We start from the raw sequence: 20,665 nt of genomic DNA on the forward strand, positions 1-20,665 counted from the left end.
ACACTGCAGAGCGAACTGAAGTGATGACGCTGTAACCTGCCACGGGCGAAGACAACGATACTATCTATCGGCTTGCGAGCGCAGAAAGCTGTACAGCCAACATACGGAAGAAAATAAAAAACATTGCATTTACTTTTTTGACTAACCTAATATATTTTGAGATACGGTATTTGCTGTTTTTTGGTAAGCAACTTCATTGAAAATTTAAACATCGAGTTAGTTTTGACCTGCTCTTTGAAAGTGTTAGGCGCTTCTGATTGTTTTACTGTTCATAGAATATTATCAACGTATAGGCGTGACATACACATTAAAAAAAAGTTGAATTCGATCATCACTTTCGTCTTAATTTAATTTTGAACCTGGAAATCGGGAGTTTTTCAACAAAATCAATAAATGTGGAATATCTCAAAATGGATCCCCTTGGTATAAGTCACTTTAGAGTTAAATTTGTTGCAAAGTCACTGTACTATCATGCCTTCAAAGGAATACGCCGAGTTTGAGGTAACCCTGTATATATATATATATATATATATATATATATATATATATATATATATATATATATATATATATATATATATATACACACACACACACACACACGCACCAAGAGAACATTAACAGATATACAGTAATAACAATATTTGCATAATAAAAATAAAACAAGAATGTAAGTATGGAATCTAATTGCTTTTATTAATAGAAAGCAAGATCCAAACACAAATTTTAACGTAATAAAACCATTTCAACTAGTTTGTAATTTATTGACATTTTTAACCAGTTGATAAAGGTGTTAGCTGGCTATTTTATAAACATCTGATTATATAAAATTAACATATGAATTCCTTTATATATAATTATTTAAGAATATATATATATATATATATATATATATATATATATATATATATATATAGTAATTTACTTTTTATAGAATAGAATAGAATGGTCTTTATTTAAGCAGGTGTGTTTCGGCCTCGTGGGCCGTGCTTACAACCAACCCTTGTCAAAAATACAATAAATGAATAAAAACATAGAAAAAGAACATTGATCATGATAATAAAATAAAGATAATATAAAGATTATACAATATAATAAATACATATATACTATATATATAATATTAATAATAACCCACAGCTCTACAGCACCTTGAAGGGCCTTGGCTTACCTACCGACTGCTGGTCTCCCTCCCACACTGTTCCGCCGTCACCTTGTTGGAGCGTGGAGTTCTTAGACCAGTAAAGGGGTGACGGGTGATCAGCCCGACGAACCCCCAGCCGTTTACTGTAGGTCTTCTCGACCGGGTTACGCTCACTCACTCGGAGCTTCCCAATTTCCTCACGATGGTGGGTTGCCACCGGCCCTATACGTAGGCCGAATAAATTCCGACCAGAGCCGGATTCGAACCTACGCCGTCCCGCAGCGAGCGATCTCAAGACGAGTGAACGCCTTAACCCGCTCGACTACGGAGGAGGACATATATAATATTATAATTCATATATATTTGAGTGTGTGCACTGGACATGGATCTTCCTCCCCCTCCAGTCCAGTGATTTCGCACCCTGTTGTAGCAGAATGTAATTTGGCAAAATTTCGGAAGGGTCCCGGAGTCAATATCTCACTGAGGTCAAGGGTTCGAATCCCGTTCTGAGCATGGGTGTTCCTTGCGAGTCCCTTAATCAATTTCATCATATCATCCTTATCGTCGCGATTAGCCAAAAGTGGCTGAAAAGCGACGCTGAATAACAAAAAATCTAAATCAAATCCCATACCTGACTACACCAATGCGTGAGTCGGTCAATCACAACGCGCTCGGTTTGTTGTGGACAGAAATACCTGTGTGCTTCGTTCGTTTAATGCTTAGAGTGATTCATCTGTTTAGCTTCCCGCGCACCCTCCACAGAAGTGCTTGTCGTCTTCCCTGCCTCGGTTTATCGTAAGACCTCGCAATGAAAACACCTAAGCCGTGCGATGACGGTCTTGTAGAGCGACCGAACGAGGGGGGGAGCGAATGTAGGCCAGCGATGGGAAAGTGGGCTTCTCAAAGTATATAGCGACGCGAAGGGGACCAGTGGTGCACTTCATACTGGAACCTTCGCGAGACAAGCACGAACCAACTGGGAATCCTCATTCAGCAGGTAGGTGATTGTTGTTCGAGTTCTGTGAGCGTGACAGTTTCATTGTTGCACCGATCCCTGCGTAAGTGACCGTGGAGTGATGTGTGTGTGTGGTTCGTCTGTGATTGTATTCGAGTAGTTGTTCTGAAGCTTCTGTTTTTATTGTTATTTCGAGGATTGCTTCGGGGTGATACCTCAATTTCCGCGTCACGAAATCCTTGCTTCTGTGCGCTGTTGGTAAGTGAATTTTTGCGAATGTAGGAAACACGAAACGTAGTGATATGTCTGAAGTTTTGTTGCATTCTTGCCCACCTGAAAATATACAGGGCGTTTTTGTGATAATTACCCTTCTTTTGATCTTGAAAGTGTCCGTACAAATTCCCATGAAACGTGCTTCTGAGTAATTTTTATTACGGGAGCAGAAGCTTTCAAGTGAAAACAAAGTAAAATATGTTATATCACCTGGATACACTGCACTTAATCCATGCTTAATGAGGCTAGACATCAGTATTGGCTGTTACTGTTATACAGAGCAATATAGAAATATACGTATCAATGAGAAATGAAAGGAAACTATAGGGATTGGTAAATCCGAAATGTTTTGAATTATAATACAACATTTTGGTTATTTATTTATTTATTTTGCCATCTACAGAGAAAGGATATCTCCAATTACAGAGGCACTAATATAAAATAAAACATTGATAACAATTTGTTGACTTATAAAATCTTATTTTCTCAAGTCTAAGAAAGGCTAAGTAGGACTGGGCCTACAGTTTAAAGTGGAATCCGAACCACTGTGCCATGTGCCTCCACCGGTTATCGAACCCGGGAACCCCTTGATTACAAGGCCACGGCAGTACCTCTACGCCATCGGGAGGCCCAAAACTTTATTTTGTACAAAACCGAAGTGATGTAGCTGCCTTGAAATGCAATCTGATAATTGGCACCACAAAAATACACTAGATACCATTTAGTATAAGGAGTTGGTATAAATGCCATTGTAACATACAGGAACAACATAGTTCCAATTTGACGACCTCCGTGGTGGAGTACAGGGGTCCCGGGTTCGAATCCCGGTCTGGGCATGGGAATTCTTTGTGAGTCTCCCTTCATCATATCATTACTCATCCTCACGATTAGCCAAAAGTGGCAGAAAAGCTAAGGAAATAAACTAAATCAACAACAATAACAACATAGGCCCAATTTGTTTTTTCTTTAATTCAATTCACGTTACTTACAAAACAAAACAAAAAAATTAAATTAATTGGAAGCAAGAAATATCTTGCCATTACAGTGTTTCCAACTGTAGACCTGACTGAGTCTTCCCAGAGAACCTTTTTGTCCAGTCTATCTTTGGAAATTCCAGTTGACATAAAGACTAAAGAGTGACCACCATGGACGTCCGGAAAGGGGTGGTAGGGGAGCCCCCCCCCCCCTTGGACTGATTGATTAGATTAATTGCATTGTGCATTCTTGCCACTTTTGGCTAATTCCGAAGACAAGGATGAATGATGGTAAGATGAAATTGATGAAGGGATGACAAACACATTTGGACAGGACACAACACAATCCCCATAAAGGATTATACTATCTATGAGTCGAGACGCCAGAGCCTCGGTAGTCTGCAAGAAGCAGCCAAGGGTGTACCAATTATTGGTTTGGTTTATTTTATATCCCTTTTTTGACTACTCGCGAATATGAGGATGAAAGAAGCACAAAGAACAATGCCCAGGCCTGCATTCGAACCCGGGACACCTGGCGTCATAGCGCGCTATGTTAACCACTACGCCACGGAGATCGGCCCTTGGAATATTAATGCCGACCTCAAATTATATTTCGTTCACAGCATGTTTTAATTTTTGTAGGAGACAGCACTATTATGCGGGCAAAAAGTGTTTCCTTTGACCTCCCTGGCATAAATTACCTTGCCTCCTTGGAAAGAATTCTGCAGACCTCCACGGTCACCATATTTCAATTAGCGTGGACGTCTGACGAAGAGCATGAAATTGCTGTTGCTGTTGAAAATGACATTACCTTCCGAATAGGACAATAAATCCGAGTTATAATGCACGGAAAGTGTTCAATTCTTCTGCAATTACCCTGCATTAAAAGAAACTTGAAAACTATTGCCTTGCTTTCATAATAAAAGCAGCAACAATATATTTACCTCTGTAGGAAAATGCTTGGATGGTCGACTGACTCACTATTTCTGCACTGAAGGTGACAGACTAGAATCCTGACCTGGGCATGAGCGGATTGCTTTGCTTTATTTTACTTCGCTTTTCTGTCATATTTGGATAGATAATTGCGACCATGAAGATGAGGGATGATATGATGACATTGATGAAGGCACAATCACAAAGAATACACATGTCCAGAACGGGGGATTCGAACCCGGGACCCTTGGCGCTGTAGCGCGCGTCTTGGACATGAGTATCCATTACATCAGTTACATTCAGCTAAAAGCTGCCTCCTTGTGGTGGAGTGGTTAGCACATCGCGTTGCGACGCCAGGGGTCCCGGGTTCGAATCCCGGCCTGGACATGGATGTTTACGAGTGTCCATCAATTTCAACATGTCATCACTCATCCCCATCTTCGCAAATTAGCCAAAAGTGGTCCAAGAAGCGAAGTAAAATAAAGCAAATCAATTTTTTTGACAATGGACAGAGCAACTGCGCTTGTCTTGGAGCTTTTTGTAAATCCTCTGAAACCAATTAGGATGCAATTGTTTTAAAGGTTAAATAATTGTTTTATTGAATGGTTTTCTGCGGTGTTTGTTCCATCGCTAAGAAATAGTATATGCTTTCAATTCTATTTCTTTGGGGGATGGATATAAACATCCCTGGCAGGGATTAGAATATTATTGTGGGGGGGATTCCCGTCATCCCCCCCCGTTAATTCTCACATTGCGTATTAGCCAGTCCATAACCCCAAAAGTAATCGTCTCCTTGGTCTCTTTACCCTGCACGTGTTCTCAATTACGAAATTCCGAGGACGCGGACTGCAATGAAGGCATTGTTCTCTTATTTCTGTGTCGCTCTTCCGTCCCACGGCGCCACCTTGTGTCGACATCTTCGTTAGGATATTTCTGCGAAAATGTCGAGGAAAATTCTCCCGCGATTTCACCTAGTTACCATCTCGCGCAGAAGGACGAACGGAGTGTTATCAGTTACTACATCGGATCGATTTCACAAGACTCAGCCACGAATGTAATTAAGGAGTTCAAGGGTTCAAACACCTCATAAATGATCTGAGTTTCAAGGTCTGATTGATTTATTGATTTTTATATGGGCAGGCTCGTAAAAAGAAAAGAAAATGTCTCTGAAAAACTTCCTTGCGCAATTTTTGGAACTCATTCAATCATTCACCACTAAAAAAAACTAAAAGTTTACTGTCTGCGAAGATGTTAAAAGCTGAGGCTGTAAAAGAGAACTCAGCACACACAAGGACGACACAGTCTTACAGAGGATTACATTGGTCGTAGTACCAGACGCCAGAGTCTCGTTAGTCTGCAAGAATCAGTTAACTAAATGTACTACAAGGAAGTAAGGTTGACTTCTGGATGCAGGCCCGTACCCAGTGGAGGGGTCATGGGGGGCATGCCTCACCCTCCTCTCGAACTATGAAACATTTACATCTCAACCTATAAAAAGTTGCGAAAATAATTTGGACGATTTTTCAACTTTGTAAAAATTTCAGTTTTGTCCTTGCATGAATGTGTTTGTTGTGTAAAGAGGCAGGCTCCAGAAGTCTGCAGTCTGCGATATTGGGTACTTTTAGTTTTATAGCCACTGATGCGAAGCTACCAGATTTACTGATTTAGTTGGGACACTCCATTCCTTTTAATTCCTGTCCCGACTTCTGCAGTCGTGATGCTAAAATGTCCTTTTTTTGTTAACCCACATTAAGACATATTCTTTATTATAATAATAATTGCTAATACGTATAATTTAATTTATAAATATAATACTTTCTAAACATACAATTATAATGACTGTTCAACGGTGCTGGTGTAAGAACATTAAAGGAGAATTGACCATTGTTAAATTGCGGCACACAGAATTATTCGAATTGAATGTGAACAATTAGCACTAAGCTGTACGCCGTGTGACACCTTTGTCTGCAAGCGAATGTGTGATTGTTCGAAATAATGGCGCCAGAGATTCCGGGTTCGAATCCCAGCTTGAGCATAGGTGTTCTTTGTGAGTGTATTCTTTCATCATATCTTTCCTCGTCCTCATCGTCGCGATTAGACAAACTTGGCAGAAAAGCAACGCAAATAACATAATTCTATCAACCTTACAGTATTTATTATTTTCTCAACTTCTCTGTTCCACTTATTATGATCTACCCCTTCCCCTTAAAAAATCCTGGTTACGGGCCTGTCTGGATGTGTTACCATATGATCCTCGAGTTTCAACTAGGGATGGCCAGATCCGGATCCGAAATTCGGATCCGGTTGGTTCCGGATCCTAAAATTTTTCATAGGGCCCCTCTATACACCTGCCAAATTTCATGGAAATCGGAGGGGGACACAGGGGTCAGATCTTTACTTCAATTTGTCCTCATCTTGACGTTTGAGGGGGTTTTGCCCCCTAAAACAGTTTTTTAGCTGAAACAAAAAAACACATTTCTTCCTTTGGTCCCCTCTATACACCTGCCAAGTTTCATGGAAATCTGAGGGGGACACTTAGATAACCTCCCCTGTTAGTCTTACACTTTGTAATTATATAACACAGCATATATTATAATGTTTTATTTTAATTTTTAAAACTGTAACTGTAGATCAATTGTATAATTTTTGTATAACATTTCTATCTTGTTAAATGTGTTAAAGGTTTCATCCTGGAATGGAATGTCTCACATTTATGTGTGTTTCCATTTCCAATACATACGAATGAATACATATTCGTTTCAATGGCATTTACAAAATCACCTCTGACATTTTATGTTAAACAAGTAAGATTATTTTTGTGCACGGGTGTGTTAGCCGATGCGTAGCAAAGTATTTGAAAAAAAATTCTTGAAGGACTCGAAGATCATAATACCTTTTAAGGTGTGGTAATATTATAATGGGATTGAGATACGAAACTCTCGGATCCGGATCCGCTTGCCCATTCCTAGTTTCAAGGGTTCAAATTGTCTTCGAGCGACCAAATAGTCTGCATGGTAATTTTTGAAGATTTTCGATCGCTTGAATCACACATAAAAGAGAGAAAGAGAGGTGAAAATGATAAAAACAGAAGGAAAAGAAAAAGGAACATGGAAGCATAGGGGAAGACAAATTGATAGGGAAAATAAATTATATAATTACATTTGTAAAAAGAAGGAAAAGAGGAAAGACGAATTAGAGAGGGACAGAGAGAGAAAGTGAAAAGAGATAAGCAGACAGAGGAAGAGCACATTGAGAGAACAAGGAAATGGGAGAGATAACAGAAATAGGAAAGAATGAAATAGAGCGTGTGAGAAAGAAAGATAGAGGAAGAGAATGGGTTGAGACGGAATTGAAAAAAAAGAGATCAAGAAGCAAATCAACAAAAAGAGGGTGAAACGTGAAAGAGAAAATAAGAATTAAATAGGGGGATAGAGAGAATAGAAGCAAAGTAAGGAAGGAAGAGGGTGGAGGAAAAAGTAAAATGGAAAAAAGAAGCATAAGAGAGAGAGAGAAAGATAGATCAGGGCCATGATTGAAGAAGAAAAGTCGATCTGGATGTACTTCGTTCCTCACTTGAACCAGCAGAATTTAATTCTCTTCCAACACTATTGGACAAGAGGCCAAGAACGGGACAGCCGCTTTCACGGTAAGAGACGAAACTGTGACAAATTTCGCATCTTCTGGGTACAGTGGGATCCATGAGTATTACCGCGCAAATTGTCCATCACCATGTTCGTGCACTTTATTTGGCCCAATAAGAGCTTCAAGAATTAAAAGACAACTCAAAACAAGCTGTTGACAACTTCTGCACCAAGAGAAAAAGTAATGCAAATAGTCAATTTGCACGGTAATACTCATGGATCCCACTGTACTATGGAACGTGAGGCTCAAATTACTCTACAAGCTCCTGCCGCCCGCAGCTAAGGCAGATCCCACCCGCCCATTTCGTTCTGCGCGATTGGAGTTAATAATTTCCTACTCACACTTTTGCCCGCTAGAGAAATTTCACTTTCTGTCTGACGGAAAGCGGGCGAGGTACGGACACCCGATCAAAGCAAGCCATCACAGGTTCGACTCCAAGTCTAAACATTTTATTTCTGCGGTTCTTTTTTTTCACTTCAGTACTCCATGTGTGCTAATCTCCTAGCCTTTTGTTTTCTCGCTCTACTTGTTCCGTCTTCCAAGCATGGCTTTTCCCAAACAAAGCAACAAAGAAGAATTACAGATATCCTTGGGAGGGCTTCATTTTGCGCATGTATGGAAGTCTTTGTTCACGATATGCATAAAAACCGGAAACGGAACTAGAGAAGTCTCGACACTGCCAGTGGCGTAGAAATGATTTTGATTTCGGGATGGTGCAAAGTCCAACCTCCGCACACACGCTAGAATCTCCTATCCATTTCAACACACATGGGTGCTCAGTAATTTATGGTGCGGTAATCAACAGATGGATATCGTATAATTGAAACCACAAATAAATTCCTTCGTGGTACGTTACGGGTTAACGGAAAGACATTAGTGCGAAATTGGTTCAGGTGGGTAAACTATGAAGCTAATGAGTGCAATGTGTATACGTCCTGTTTAGTTTTAAATTACGTGAAAGCAATTAAGAATTATGGCACCTATTATGAGATGCACTAAAACCCTTGGCGCTTTATTCTTTTAAGGATATGGCCACACTGGGCCCGGTTTCTGCCTCTGCGGAACTGTTACAACATGTGTCAACCGAATGGAATCATTTTGCTTTTCGGCCGAATTCATCAGAAGTGTAGTGACGTGACTTCTTGCCATGTTTGGAATACATACTTATTTTAAGATTGATTGATTTTTTGCTTTAAATCCACTTTATGCACAGGTAGGCCAATCGGGACTGGACCTAGAGTTTAAAGTAGGATCCGAACCACTATGTGCCTCTACCGGGTATCGAACCCGGGACCCCTTGTTTACAAGGCAACGTCTACCAGTCGAGTCCAGCTGAGCACGGCAGTGTAAACGTTAGGCAGAAAAGAAACCCAGTGTGAGCATAGGATAAGATGGCTTGCCAGAATGCTTTTTGTTGGGGATCGTGTGGTTTCAGTTTTCGTCTGTTTTCCTTGTCTCAAACACCGAACAGAACCCAAGACCGTTCTCATCAAATACGAGTCATAGTCATGGGTTTTTTTGTAGTTCTTTATCTTGATCTCTGTTTTTCTCTATCGTTTCTTTTCTCTTGATCACTTTCCTATTCTCTAGTTTCTATTATTTCTCTCTCTCTCTTGTTTCTCTTCATCTCACCTTTTTCTTGAGCTCTTTTATTCTATGTTCTTTCTCTTGATCTTTATTTATTTATTTCGAACACACAGGCACATGCCCAAATACAGTGTTCACAGAGTAAACAAGAAAGTAATACAAAATACAAAAATAATACATCAAGTGAGAAATATGACATTTCAATCTACAACATACTTATAAACATGACTGATTTCATATATTGCTTGATTTGATAGAGTTTATGTAATATTTGTATACAAGTTATACAGAGGTAATCAGCTTATATACATGTAAATAGTAGTAGTGTAATAGAGATATTGAGTAACAAGTTGCACATATAAGAGACACAATGATAAACATACGACAGTGAAATTGAAACAGTATTTTATATTAAATAAGGTTAAACAAAAATATAGATAATGTCTAATTTAGGGTGAGATTATGAGCATAACAATCTTAATTGTGTCCTGTTTGTATAGGCTACAGTGTTCAGAAAATACAGACTTTTAAATCTGAAAAGATCGATCCTAGGGTTATTACTAGACACTGAGTTGAACAACTTGCACATTCTCCTCAGGGGTTCCATTTCAACCATGTTGGTTCTTCCATGCGAGATTTTAAAGATATTATTTCTGGGTCTTAAGATAGCGTTTGGAACATGAAAGTTTAATTGTGAGAGTAGCGCTCGAGAATCTATTTTTCCGTTGACAGGTTTGGATATTCTAGTTACTTTCTCTTGATCTCTCTCATTTAATTCCTCAATTAAATTTAAAACATTTCCATTTTAAGATGACAAATACACACGACGGTAGGTTTATCCCAATTCAAAACACAACTTCTTGATTAGATCCCTTTCAGAATTTTCTGTGGGCGACCATGCAACTTTCAGATGGTAATGTTCTACCTTCTGGCTCCAATCTGACGTCATCACTGACCAACAAATTAAATTGATGTTTGGATTCGGCATGTGCGAGGTAACCACAATAGGAAATGATGGGAAATTTCGGCTGACGGCCAGCATTGCCCTCATAAGAGTGTCTGGCACCGATTTGACGTTGAGCAAGGCAAACGGAAACTTTCTCTCAGATTCATATTCGCTGCCGGCGTATTTGAGGAGTCACGTCTCGTACGCTTTCAGAATTCTATTACACCTGCGACATCCTTTGTCTGCACGGGCAATGCCAGAATGTGGTACGTATAGCTGCTCGCAGCAACTTCTTGTCCCGGTCTTCTGGCCGAAGCCTTTGCATTGCACGACGTTCACTTGTTGGTAATGAATCACTATTTGCATTGATTCATTAGCAGTGTCGACTTTGGCAATGAAGACTTGCAGGATGAATAAGAAAATCTACTCTTCATTCACTGAATTGTAGAGTCACGGACCAGGGTGCGAAATAATTGGGAGAAAGATCTTAATCCACAAACCCTCTTCCCACAAACATACATATAAATTATACGATATACATATTTATAAAGTTATTAAAAGTAAAAATAAATTACTAAATTAAAAATATATTATTATTATTAATTACCCCCCAAAATTGTTAAAATATATCGGATATTAATATTATAAAGTAGCAAACTACGTCCTTTACTAACTGATTAAAAATGTTAATAAATTATGAAATAGTTGAAGTGGTTTTATTATGTGTAAGTTTTTATTAAGTTTTTGCTTTATATTAATATAAATCAATTACATTTCATAGTTATTATTGTCTTGCATTCTTGTTTTACTTTTATTGTGCGTATTGGTGTAGATTTGTTAATGAACTCTTGAGAGAGAAAAAGCATTGAACACTCAAAACTACACTAATTTGTATATGTATTAGATATTATTCTTAGTACAGTATGTTTGAAATTAAAAGTAATTGTTTATCTTTTGTTTGTTGTAACAAAAACTATCCCCCCGAGAATTTTTGGTGGGGGGGATTTTTGAGGCCAAGATTGTTGGTGGTGGGGGGGGGGAATCCCGCCCGTCCCCCCATGATTTCGCACCCTGTCACGGACACTTCTGGGTTATAACTCGTTCCAGTCTCCCACGCTCCAGTGCATAGAATCAAATATCATTTCAGTGTGACGATAATCGTAGAATTAAAATCCGTCATGGCAGTTTCAGCCCACAATCATCTGTTTCATTTTCATATATCACTGTATTGGTAAGACAGACTGAGCAAAATTTTTACATGGAGATAATGACTATGTTTACTTAAGTTTCAATTTCACTGCGTCTTTCACTCCATGATCCATATTTGAGGGCCCACTGCCACAGACAATTACGGTTATACGTGTACTACTGGGCTTCGAGCGTATACCGCTCGTTTTGCCTGTTCGAGCGTTATTCGCTCGAATGAAGACGCTCTGAATTCCGTACGCTATCTAGCGTCGTCCCTGCGAACTATTCTGCGCTCGAGCGAAATCATCTCGTACATACAACATATTTAATGGACGAACTGCGTAGAGGATTAACCAATAGGCACACAAGTACATGTCACGTGCTTTTATTTGTATTGACTTCATTCCTACAGCGGAAGAAAAATAGAGTGAACGTGCTGATCTTTTTAAAGGCAGAAAAAGTCAGGTGTCCCCCGTTCGAATCCCGGACTGGGGATGCGTGTTCTTAATGTCCCTTCATCATTTTCATTCATATCACTCATCCTTTATCTATGCTATTAGCCAAAAGCCGCAGAAAAGCTACTAAAATAACCAAATTCGATCAGTCAACCAATTTGGCAGCTAGAATTGCCATTTGTAAAGTTGAAGTCCTGATTCGAACGCCACTTCAAAGAAAGTTTCGAAAGATCAGTTGTCCCTCTAACAACCGTGTCTCAAGTCCACATGGAGCCCAGTAGGTCCTCCCCCAAACATTTCCCACCAATAGCGTCCGTTTTAGGAACTGACAATACTTGTGAAGCCCACGTGGAGTAACTGAGATATTGTCAATTCAGTTTCTTTAGAGGTTTCATAATGTGTGGTTGCGGTGGTTGCGTTATTGTGTTGTGCTTTCTTTTTTTTTTTTTTTGTACAATGTGGAGACCTTGGGAGTGTCACGTCGTCGCAGTTCGTGTTGGATGTCTAAACATTGCAGCTAAAAGAGACAATGGCGCTTCTCAGGAAAACAGGTGCTGGCTGGAAAGTCCGGTCGTTTCCTCTCGAGCTAGGTATGTCAAAGATGCCGAACTGGAGTTCGATTCAGGACTTCAACTATACCCATCCTCATCAAAGATGATAAGGCAAATGTTTCATGGTGCAGATAACATTGAAGAAGCTTACTTTCACTGTCATTTCGTTGACGCTTCATGCTGCAAGTGCTTCGACAAGGGGCTGGAAAGAAAGATGTGCTTCTCCGTAATTGTTGCAAACAATGAGCGTGGCAAGTTCTCAATTACACAATTATTGCGTGCAACAATTGCCTTTCTGCGTTCTCTAGGTGCGCATTAACTCGTTCGCCGTCTTGGTTGGGAGCGAGTCACGGGCTCACACCCTTCTGTGCCAGCGGAGCAGAGCGTCGGACACCTTCGGCAGTCGGTCACTAGACTGCTCCAGTAACTCCGCTCAGACCTTGAACCATGGACGGACGTGCTCGCCATGGACGAAAGAGTCTCACTCTATACTGGTCGCATACCCAGCAGGCGTCTGACCTTCATGGCTATTTTTGTTCCCCAGTCGTCTTTGGGGCGTGGCTAGATGGGTGTCAACAATCTCAGCTGAGAACTAAAAGCTGTAGGGGTGACTTCGCTCTCCCGAAGCAACGTTGCCAAACGTACTTCTGGGCTTCCCGATGGCGCAGTGGTAGCGTCGTCGCTTTGTAATCAAGGGGTCCCGGGTTCGATACCCGCTGGAGGCACATAGTGGTTCGGATCCTACTTTGAACTGTAGGTCCAGTCCCGATTAGCCTGTCTGTGCATATAGGAGACGTGAAACAAGAAAACTCATCAATCAGTACAATAATTGTAACCATTAGATAATCACAATAACACAATTTCTTGGAATAAAACTGTCACAGAATTTTAGAAAACCATATTTAAAATATAGATAAAGCAATAGAATATTACTGTGGAGAGTTATTTTTCGCAAGTTTTCTAGCCAGAGTAGATCTTTGTACATGAGTTCCGATAAAGTCTACATTTATTTGATGAATAATATTAAGCACAGTATAAATTCACCACTAAAAATGTCCGAACAGCTGTATAGAATCACTAGCGCCATCTGTTAACAAACATCTCTTGGATTTTTGATTCAGTTTGAACGCACTTAAGCTATTTGGCCTGGAAACTTTACTCCTAACTTTCCATATGAAATTCTCACCCTTTGGCAACATGGGACCGTTGTTCGTACCTGTTATTCAACGAAAATCTTTGAGCATGTCCACACACTGTAAGTTCTCAGAAATTCGTTCCCTAGAGTGCGTGAAATATGTTCCAGGCAGTTCCCAAACGATAACGCACAATTAAGGACACCAACGCAAAACAATAGCACTATTCGCCACATAAAACGTATGGTAAGCATTTAAGATTGGGGGGAGGGGCGAGGAGGGCATTTGCCCACCTACTTTTTCCACTTTTGCCCTCGCATTATGCTAAACCTTACTTCTCCCCTCCAGTTTTATATTATATTCAGATATATATATATATTTTGCATGTAATATATAATTAACTGCTTGATTAGTACCTAACCATATATATTTTGGACTACTGGTGCTTGCCGACGCCTGTGGCGGAGTGGCAGCAGGCAACGACGCCAGATATCCCTGTTGGTCAATTTCACAATGTCATCACTCATTCTCATCTTTGCGATTAGCCAAAGGGGCAAAAAAGTGAAGTAAAATAAACAAAATCAATCAATCGAATACAATCGAGTTCCAATATGCTACCATAAAGCATCTAAATTACGGTCGCCATGTTGGTCACGTGACTGGGAAGTTGACACTGATTCCCTACTATGTCCATTCAGTGCAGAAATCAGTGAAGTGTGCAAGAGAGGGAATGAAATGGCCAGCAGACATTCCGCTTGATGCGCACAGACATGCCTCTGTTTACAATTGTAATTTTATTCGTGGTTTAATGCATAAGGTCAAATTAATTATATAAAAATAATCACGTGTTCGTTATGTAAGCCTTCAAGGACCATCGAGGCTTCTTAGATAAGAAAACGGGTCATTCCAATTTCCGCTCGGAGGAACAGTGCGTGACCTTGTAAATAAACCGGTAGGGGAGGTTTAAGATTTCCTTCTCAAACCACGAACTCGAGAATCGCATTTCCAGGGTGCAATTAGCCTATCTTGACATAATGGGCCTACAGCACCTTAGGCGTTCTGTTGGTGTTGCACTAAACTCACGGCCATGAAATTAGGCGGGTGGCAGAAGTTTGCGCTGTTGCCAGGTCGGAGCACAACCCCTGTGTTCCTTGCAGAGTTGGTCTTTGTAATCCTTGTGATACAAACTGACAGTATTTGCTCGAAAGGCCAGGGATGACTCAAAAGTGCCCGGAGAGAGAGGTCGCTCTGACGCTCGAACTAGGCAACGCAGCCCGGATGACGTTGCTGCACAGTGCGCGGGAACCAGAGACTTTTGTCCCGCTCTCGCCTTGCTTTTCCTACATGTGGCACCAGCACAATTCTGCCCAGCCGCCTATTTTCATGGCCTGCTTAAATTGCGGATCGTCTCTTTCAGTGTATACCAATTAGCAGTTGAAGTTCCATTTCTACCTTAGAATTGAGATAATGATCCTCTGCTTCACATTAAATCTAACAAGATAACCGTTGAATAAGTTGTAATAGGTTATACTTACCATCACGGACTTGGTGTTTCCTCCTCCCGCCTACCATCTGGATCAGTACCAATCTGTGTTTCACTTGAACCTTCTTATAGTTTGCTTTGGCTGTTGTCCAGATTGGTTAAATTTGGTTTATTTTACTTCTCTCTTCTGCCACTTTTGGTTAACCCTGCGTGGCGCACGGTCCCTCGTTCCGGGTGTGTGATTTTAACGTCGTTATTTATCAATTATTGTTTTGTCAACACCCCCCCCCCCCGTATCTAGCCGAGTTTCTAACCTTCGCCTTTTCCCCCACGATTTTGTTTTCAGTGTAAAACCGGCTTTAGACGAAAGCATTTCCTTTAACATTTTTGCTAGCATAAATGCTACGTAAATGCTTCCAAAAATCTTACAACAGATAGTACTATATACGAAAGCATTTTATGAAACATTTCGGATAGACGTTTCAATTACAATGTACAATACATACGGCACGAAAGGCACGTCGAGTTACACCGTCAATGCTGTGTGCGCGGTGTTTACAATTGAAAAAGCTAAGATATTCATCCATAGGTGTACAGTAAATGTTGTAAAGTATGTATTTAATCAGCGCCATTCTTCTCTACCTAAAACCATTTAATACGAAGCGATATTCCTCTCGGTTGAATAGTTATCGCATTTTAAAAGTGTGAAGTGATACGTTGTTTACATCTGACGCGGCCGCCATTAGATATGCACTCGTGACGTAGAGGTCGCTTCTGAATGGTTACGCTACGAAAAATGATACGGACCGAGCCTATCAGTATGTCATAACATTTCTCACCTTACACGGTAGCATTTTGGTCATGGCATAAGTGTTAAGAATAATACTAAGGGAAATGCTTTCGTCTAAAGCCGGCTTTAGTAAGATATTCGCGCCGCTAGGGGGGGGAGGGGGGTTTCGTTGAAGCCCCTTGCTTTCTGGGTCCATACGCGGCTATCTGCGTACCTAGTTTTTACTGAAAATCCAATATGCCGTTCCATGCCCGATTAACGAAGAGTAGCTACCTTTTTATAATTTTATAGAATTTCAACTTTTATAGTTTTATAGAATCTCAATTGTTGAAAGAAAAGATATAATCTTAATAATTGAAGATTTGGCGTTTTAGACCATTAATGTGGCATATTTTAAAAACCCGGTCTCTGAGACCATGCGCGACCCATGAAGGGTTAATCGCGACGATGGAAGTGAGTGATGTTTTGACGAAATTGATGAAGGGACAGTCACAAAGAACATCCATGTCCAGGCCGAGATTCGATCCCGAGACCCCTGGCGGAGTGTCACGCTGTGTGCTATTGCCGAGATTCACAATAATTTCATAAATTACGTAAGGCACATTTAGGGGATGCAAGCGTAGGACCCCACATAATCTAGATCTCGGCCATGTTGGAGGTGATGTGATCAGCACCACGTTCATTCAGCCTTTACCTCTAAGGGTGTCCCCCCAGGTACACATTTAATTGAGGCTGAGTGAGCCCCAGAGCCGCTTTATGCGGGGACGGGGAGAAGGTCGGAAAAATTCCGACGTTAGATCACCCACTCCGGGAATCGAACCCGGGCCTCCCGCGTGGCAGTCAAACGCATTTTGACTGTTTCGGATCGCTATAAACATTTCGAAACATATCGAAACTCGAATGTACTGCTCACGAATTCATCACGAAGCAGTGTTCGCTAATGACGCCTCACTCCCGTCCACACCAACGATTGGCAGATATCGTAAATCAAGCTTCCAATCGACAACTAATTGAATTTGACCTGCTTTCCTCTTGTAATTTCTTGGATTAGGAATTTCTTCAAGTGTTTTGTGCAAGCGTGTTCCCATTTCCTTACACTGTATTTTGAAAGAAGCTAGAATTCACACGCGAAGGAAATAGGAAAACGTGGATCACGTTTTTGTGTGATGACCTTGTCAGATGCACGAGAAATGCAGGATTTCCTATAAATATTTATAAGAGAGTTCGATAATCGTGCACAAGGGTTGGGAAAATCTAGTCAAATGTTCCTGAAGAATAAGCTTGTGATCATCTGTGAAACACAAGTAGACTCAGTGAATACACCGTATAAACTCAGAGGGGGCCACTCCGCGACTTGCACGTTATTGGCTAGAGCTTGTGACGTCACCAAGCGGACACGAGCGGAAGAAAGCTATGCGTAGAATGTAGCAGATGGCCCATGAAACGCTGTGTTTTCATGCATCTTTTGATATTATACACCAAAGCTGTTAATTAAATTTGACAACAAGAGATCAAATACGCGATAGAAGAATACATTTATTCCGAAACAATGCATAGTTTATTTTTCATACATTATATGCGTGATATCTTGTCCCTGTAGGCTGTAGTCCACTGCCAGCTTTTCTTTCCAGCTAACCTATTGCATTTATTTTAAATGTCTAATTCTAAGGAAAGTTCTTGTCCGGGCATATTCTGATATGAATTTTTACTGAATGTCCTGGAATTTCCCTTTAATATTTTTACGGTACTTTTCAGATTCTCCAGTTGATCGCCACGATGAGGATAAATTTGTTTTTGTTATTTAGCGTCTTCATCCATTTTTGGCTAATCGCGACGAACAGGATGAGTGATGATTAGTTTAAATTGATGAAGGGACACTCGCAGCAGGCACGTATCCAAGGGAGAGCTTAGGGGGCTCGAGCCCCCCCCCCCACCGAAAGTTTGCTGTTTGCAATAGTTAAATTGAGGTTTTTGGTTTCTTGTGGTGTGAAATAAAATAACGTGACGATAATTTAAGGAGATAAATAATTATCGAGTCAAGCACGTATCCAAGGTGGGAATCAGGGGACTCCAGCACCCCATTCAGGAAATTACGCTACATAAAATTAGGTTCATGGCTTCTTAAATAATGTGATGATAATTTTGAGATAAATAATTTTCGAGCCAAGACACAGAATGTTCTATAACCCTGTTATTGTTAATAGCGCGCACCCAAGGTGGGATGAGGGGCTGGAGCCCCCTTAATTTTTTCAGTTTACACTACATAAAATTAGTTTTTTTTTTTGGGATTTGATTTATTTTATTTTACTTCGCGTTTTGTTCCTCTTAGCTAATTTACGAAGATGGGAATGAGTGATGAAATGATGAAAATGATAAATGGACATTCACACATATCCATGGCCGAGCGGGATTCGAACCCGGGACCCTTGGCGTCGCAAAGCGATGTGCCAACCACTCAGCCACAGGGTCCGGCAAAATTAGGTTTTTCTTTTCTTGAATAGTGTGCCAATAATATATAAGGAGAGAAATACTTACCAAGGCAACACGGAGAATGTTCTATAACCCTGTTGTTGATAATATTGCATTAAAACTTTTCTTGCGCTTTCAGTTTTGTCGCAAGACTATGCAAAGACTTGTCAGCATTTGGAAGCTGCAAACGTAGCGCCACACGTAGAGACGATTCATTGTAATTTTTTAATCTCTGGAAAGCGCGAGAGGGAACGTTCTTGAATAAGAGAAGGAGTCGAACTACTGGCAACATTAACGAATCGTTTTATCTGTGGAACGTTCTAGAATATAATAAGGTTAAAATACGCGGCTTCAATTTCCAGGTTGATCTGTACAACAGAATCGGTTAATGAGTATTTAAAGGTAAGTGTGATAGTTCATACAGTCGATTAGTGATCAGTCAGTGTCTATTGGTGGCTTTATAAGATCTAATGATTCGAAAAGGAAAAGGACTAAATACCGTAAAGTAACGCAGTCTACTACTAGTTCCAGTTCGGGTATAAATCAGAAGACATTAACGACAGCGGAATTTCCGGAGTCTCAGTGTAGTGCTAGTTTGGGTCGAGGGCCGAAGAGATCGAAGGTCTCTCTCTAAAGTGAATATTTAAGCAGTAACGGGTATTGGAGCGGTTAATTAAAAAAGAAATAAGCTGCACAGATCAACTGAAAATCAAAGTTTTGAGTGATGAGTTAGTTGTGCCCGGACCAAATTTTCCCAGAATTTTAGAAGAGGAGGGTTATGCATACTATTTTTGGTGGTCATTCCTCATTTTGCCATCTTTTCCTCTCTTTGACGTTCATTTTTTTAAGGAATACTTGGTCAAATTGGGTTATGACCTCACCAACCCTCCCTTGGGCACGTCACTGGAGATAAATAAGTAAGCATTTAATCATATTGGGAGTAGAAACACTAGATATGTTGGGATAGGAAGGGTTTTCATTGTGAATTAATTGTTTCGAACTGTATTCGAGGAGACTTACTTTGTTTTGTGCCAATATATGACAAGACTGCGGAAGTTGTGACAGACAATTGTGAACACTTGCGAGTGCTTAGGCCTCAATATGAATAATTTGGTGGGTTTCGGCTTTTATAAGAACTGCAAACATGGGAGGACAAGACACATTATCGTAGTGGTGTTCAGGCTCGAATCAGATAAATATTCGAGAAATGTCTGCGTCCAGTTCGCAGCCCACAATTTGAATCTCGTGTTGTCGAGTGGATTGTTCATCCCGTGCGTGTGTAACAGCTTCGTAAAAACACTCGAAGACGCCATAGATGTTTTGATGTCTGATGATAAGAAATGGACAAACACACATACTGAGATGGTTCCGCCACACAATGTTAATGCATGGAAACAGAGGAGTTGAGTGGTAAAAAATGTTCCGATTTCATGTTCTGAATAATTTGGCAGCCTTGAACAATGGCGACGATTTTGGGGATAGTTGCTCCCCATTTTTTTGCCTTCACGCTATGACCTCTTTATGCTAACCCTTGTATACCAAGGGAAAAGAAAGTAAACTTTTCTTGCACCCTCCACTCCCGTTTTGAACCCAATTGCCACCATTGGCCTTAAACATACAATTGTGAGGTTCTATATATACCCCTTAAAAATATGGTGCTTAGCCCCCACAAAAGGAATTCCTGGATACGTGCCTGACTCGCAGAGAACACCTATGCCCATGTTGGGACTTGAACCTGGAACTTCGGAGGCGAAATCGAAAGTCGACCACTTAACGCCCTCGGCTACCGAGCCGGCGAATGCATTAGATAATGGCTATTGTATAAATGGTGTATTTTCGGGAAACATTCAAATAGCAATATTTCTTCCAGGTAATATATCCTAGGAACTTCATTCTTACGGGCTTACTAGGTTCTGGCATGTGGGCCAACAATCTGTGTATTACTCTGTACTGTTTGTGATCCACATGGATTTGTGATCATCCCTTCATCCATTTCATCTACTCACCATTCATTTTCATCTTTGCGATTAGCCAAGGGGTAAATTATACTTGAAATAAAACAAAAGCAATACAAATACAAAACAAAAATAATGGAACGATTATGCTGTTACGTTTTCCTGTATTTTAGGCACGTCGCATTTA

At 40.5% G+C, this 20,665-nt stretch overlaps 1 protein-coding gene across 1 annotated transcript in view; it reads left to right on the top strand.

The window, feature by feature from the left end:
• The first annotated feature begins 2,061 nt into the window (after positions 1 to 2,061).
• Positions 2,062 to 20,665, top strand: part of LOC145980544 (uncharacterized) — a 73,136-nt gene continuing 54,532 nt past the window's right edge. Inside the window, exon 1 of the mRNA XM_083113561.1 lies at positions 2,062 to 2,141. The gene's annotated coding sequence lies outside the window, so the exon portion shown is untranslated. The remainder of the gene's footprint in view (positions 2,142 to 20,665) is intronic.

The sequence above is a fragment of the Lepisma saccharinum genome, chromosome 28, assembly GCF_977018435.1.
Source record: "Lepisma saccharinum chromosome 28, izLepSacc3.1, whole genome shotgun sequence".
In the NCBI taxonomy this organism is placed as follows: Eukaryota; Metazoa; Arthropoda; class Insecta; order Zygentoma; family Lepismatidae; genus Lepisma; species Lepisma saccharinum.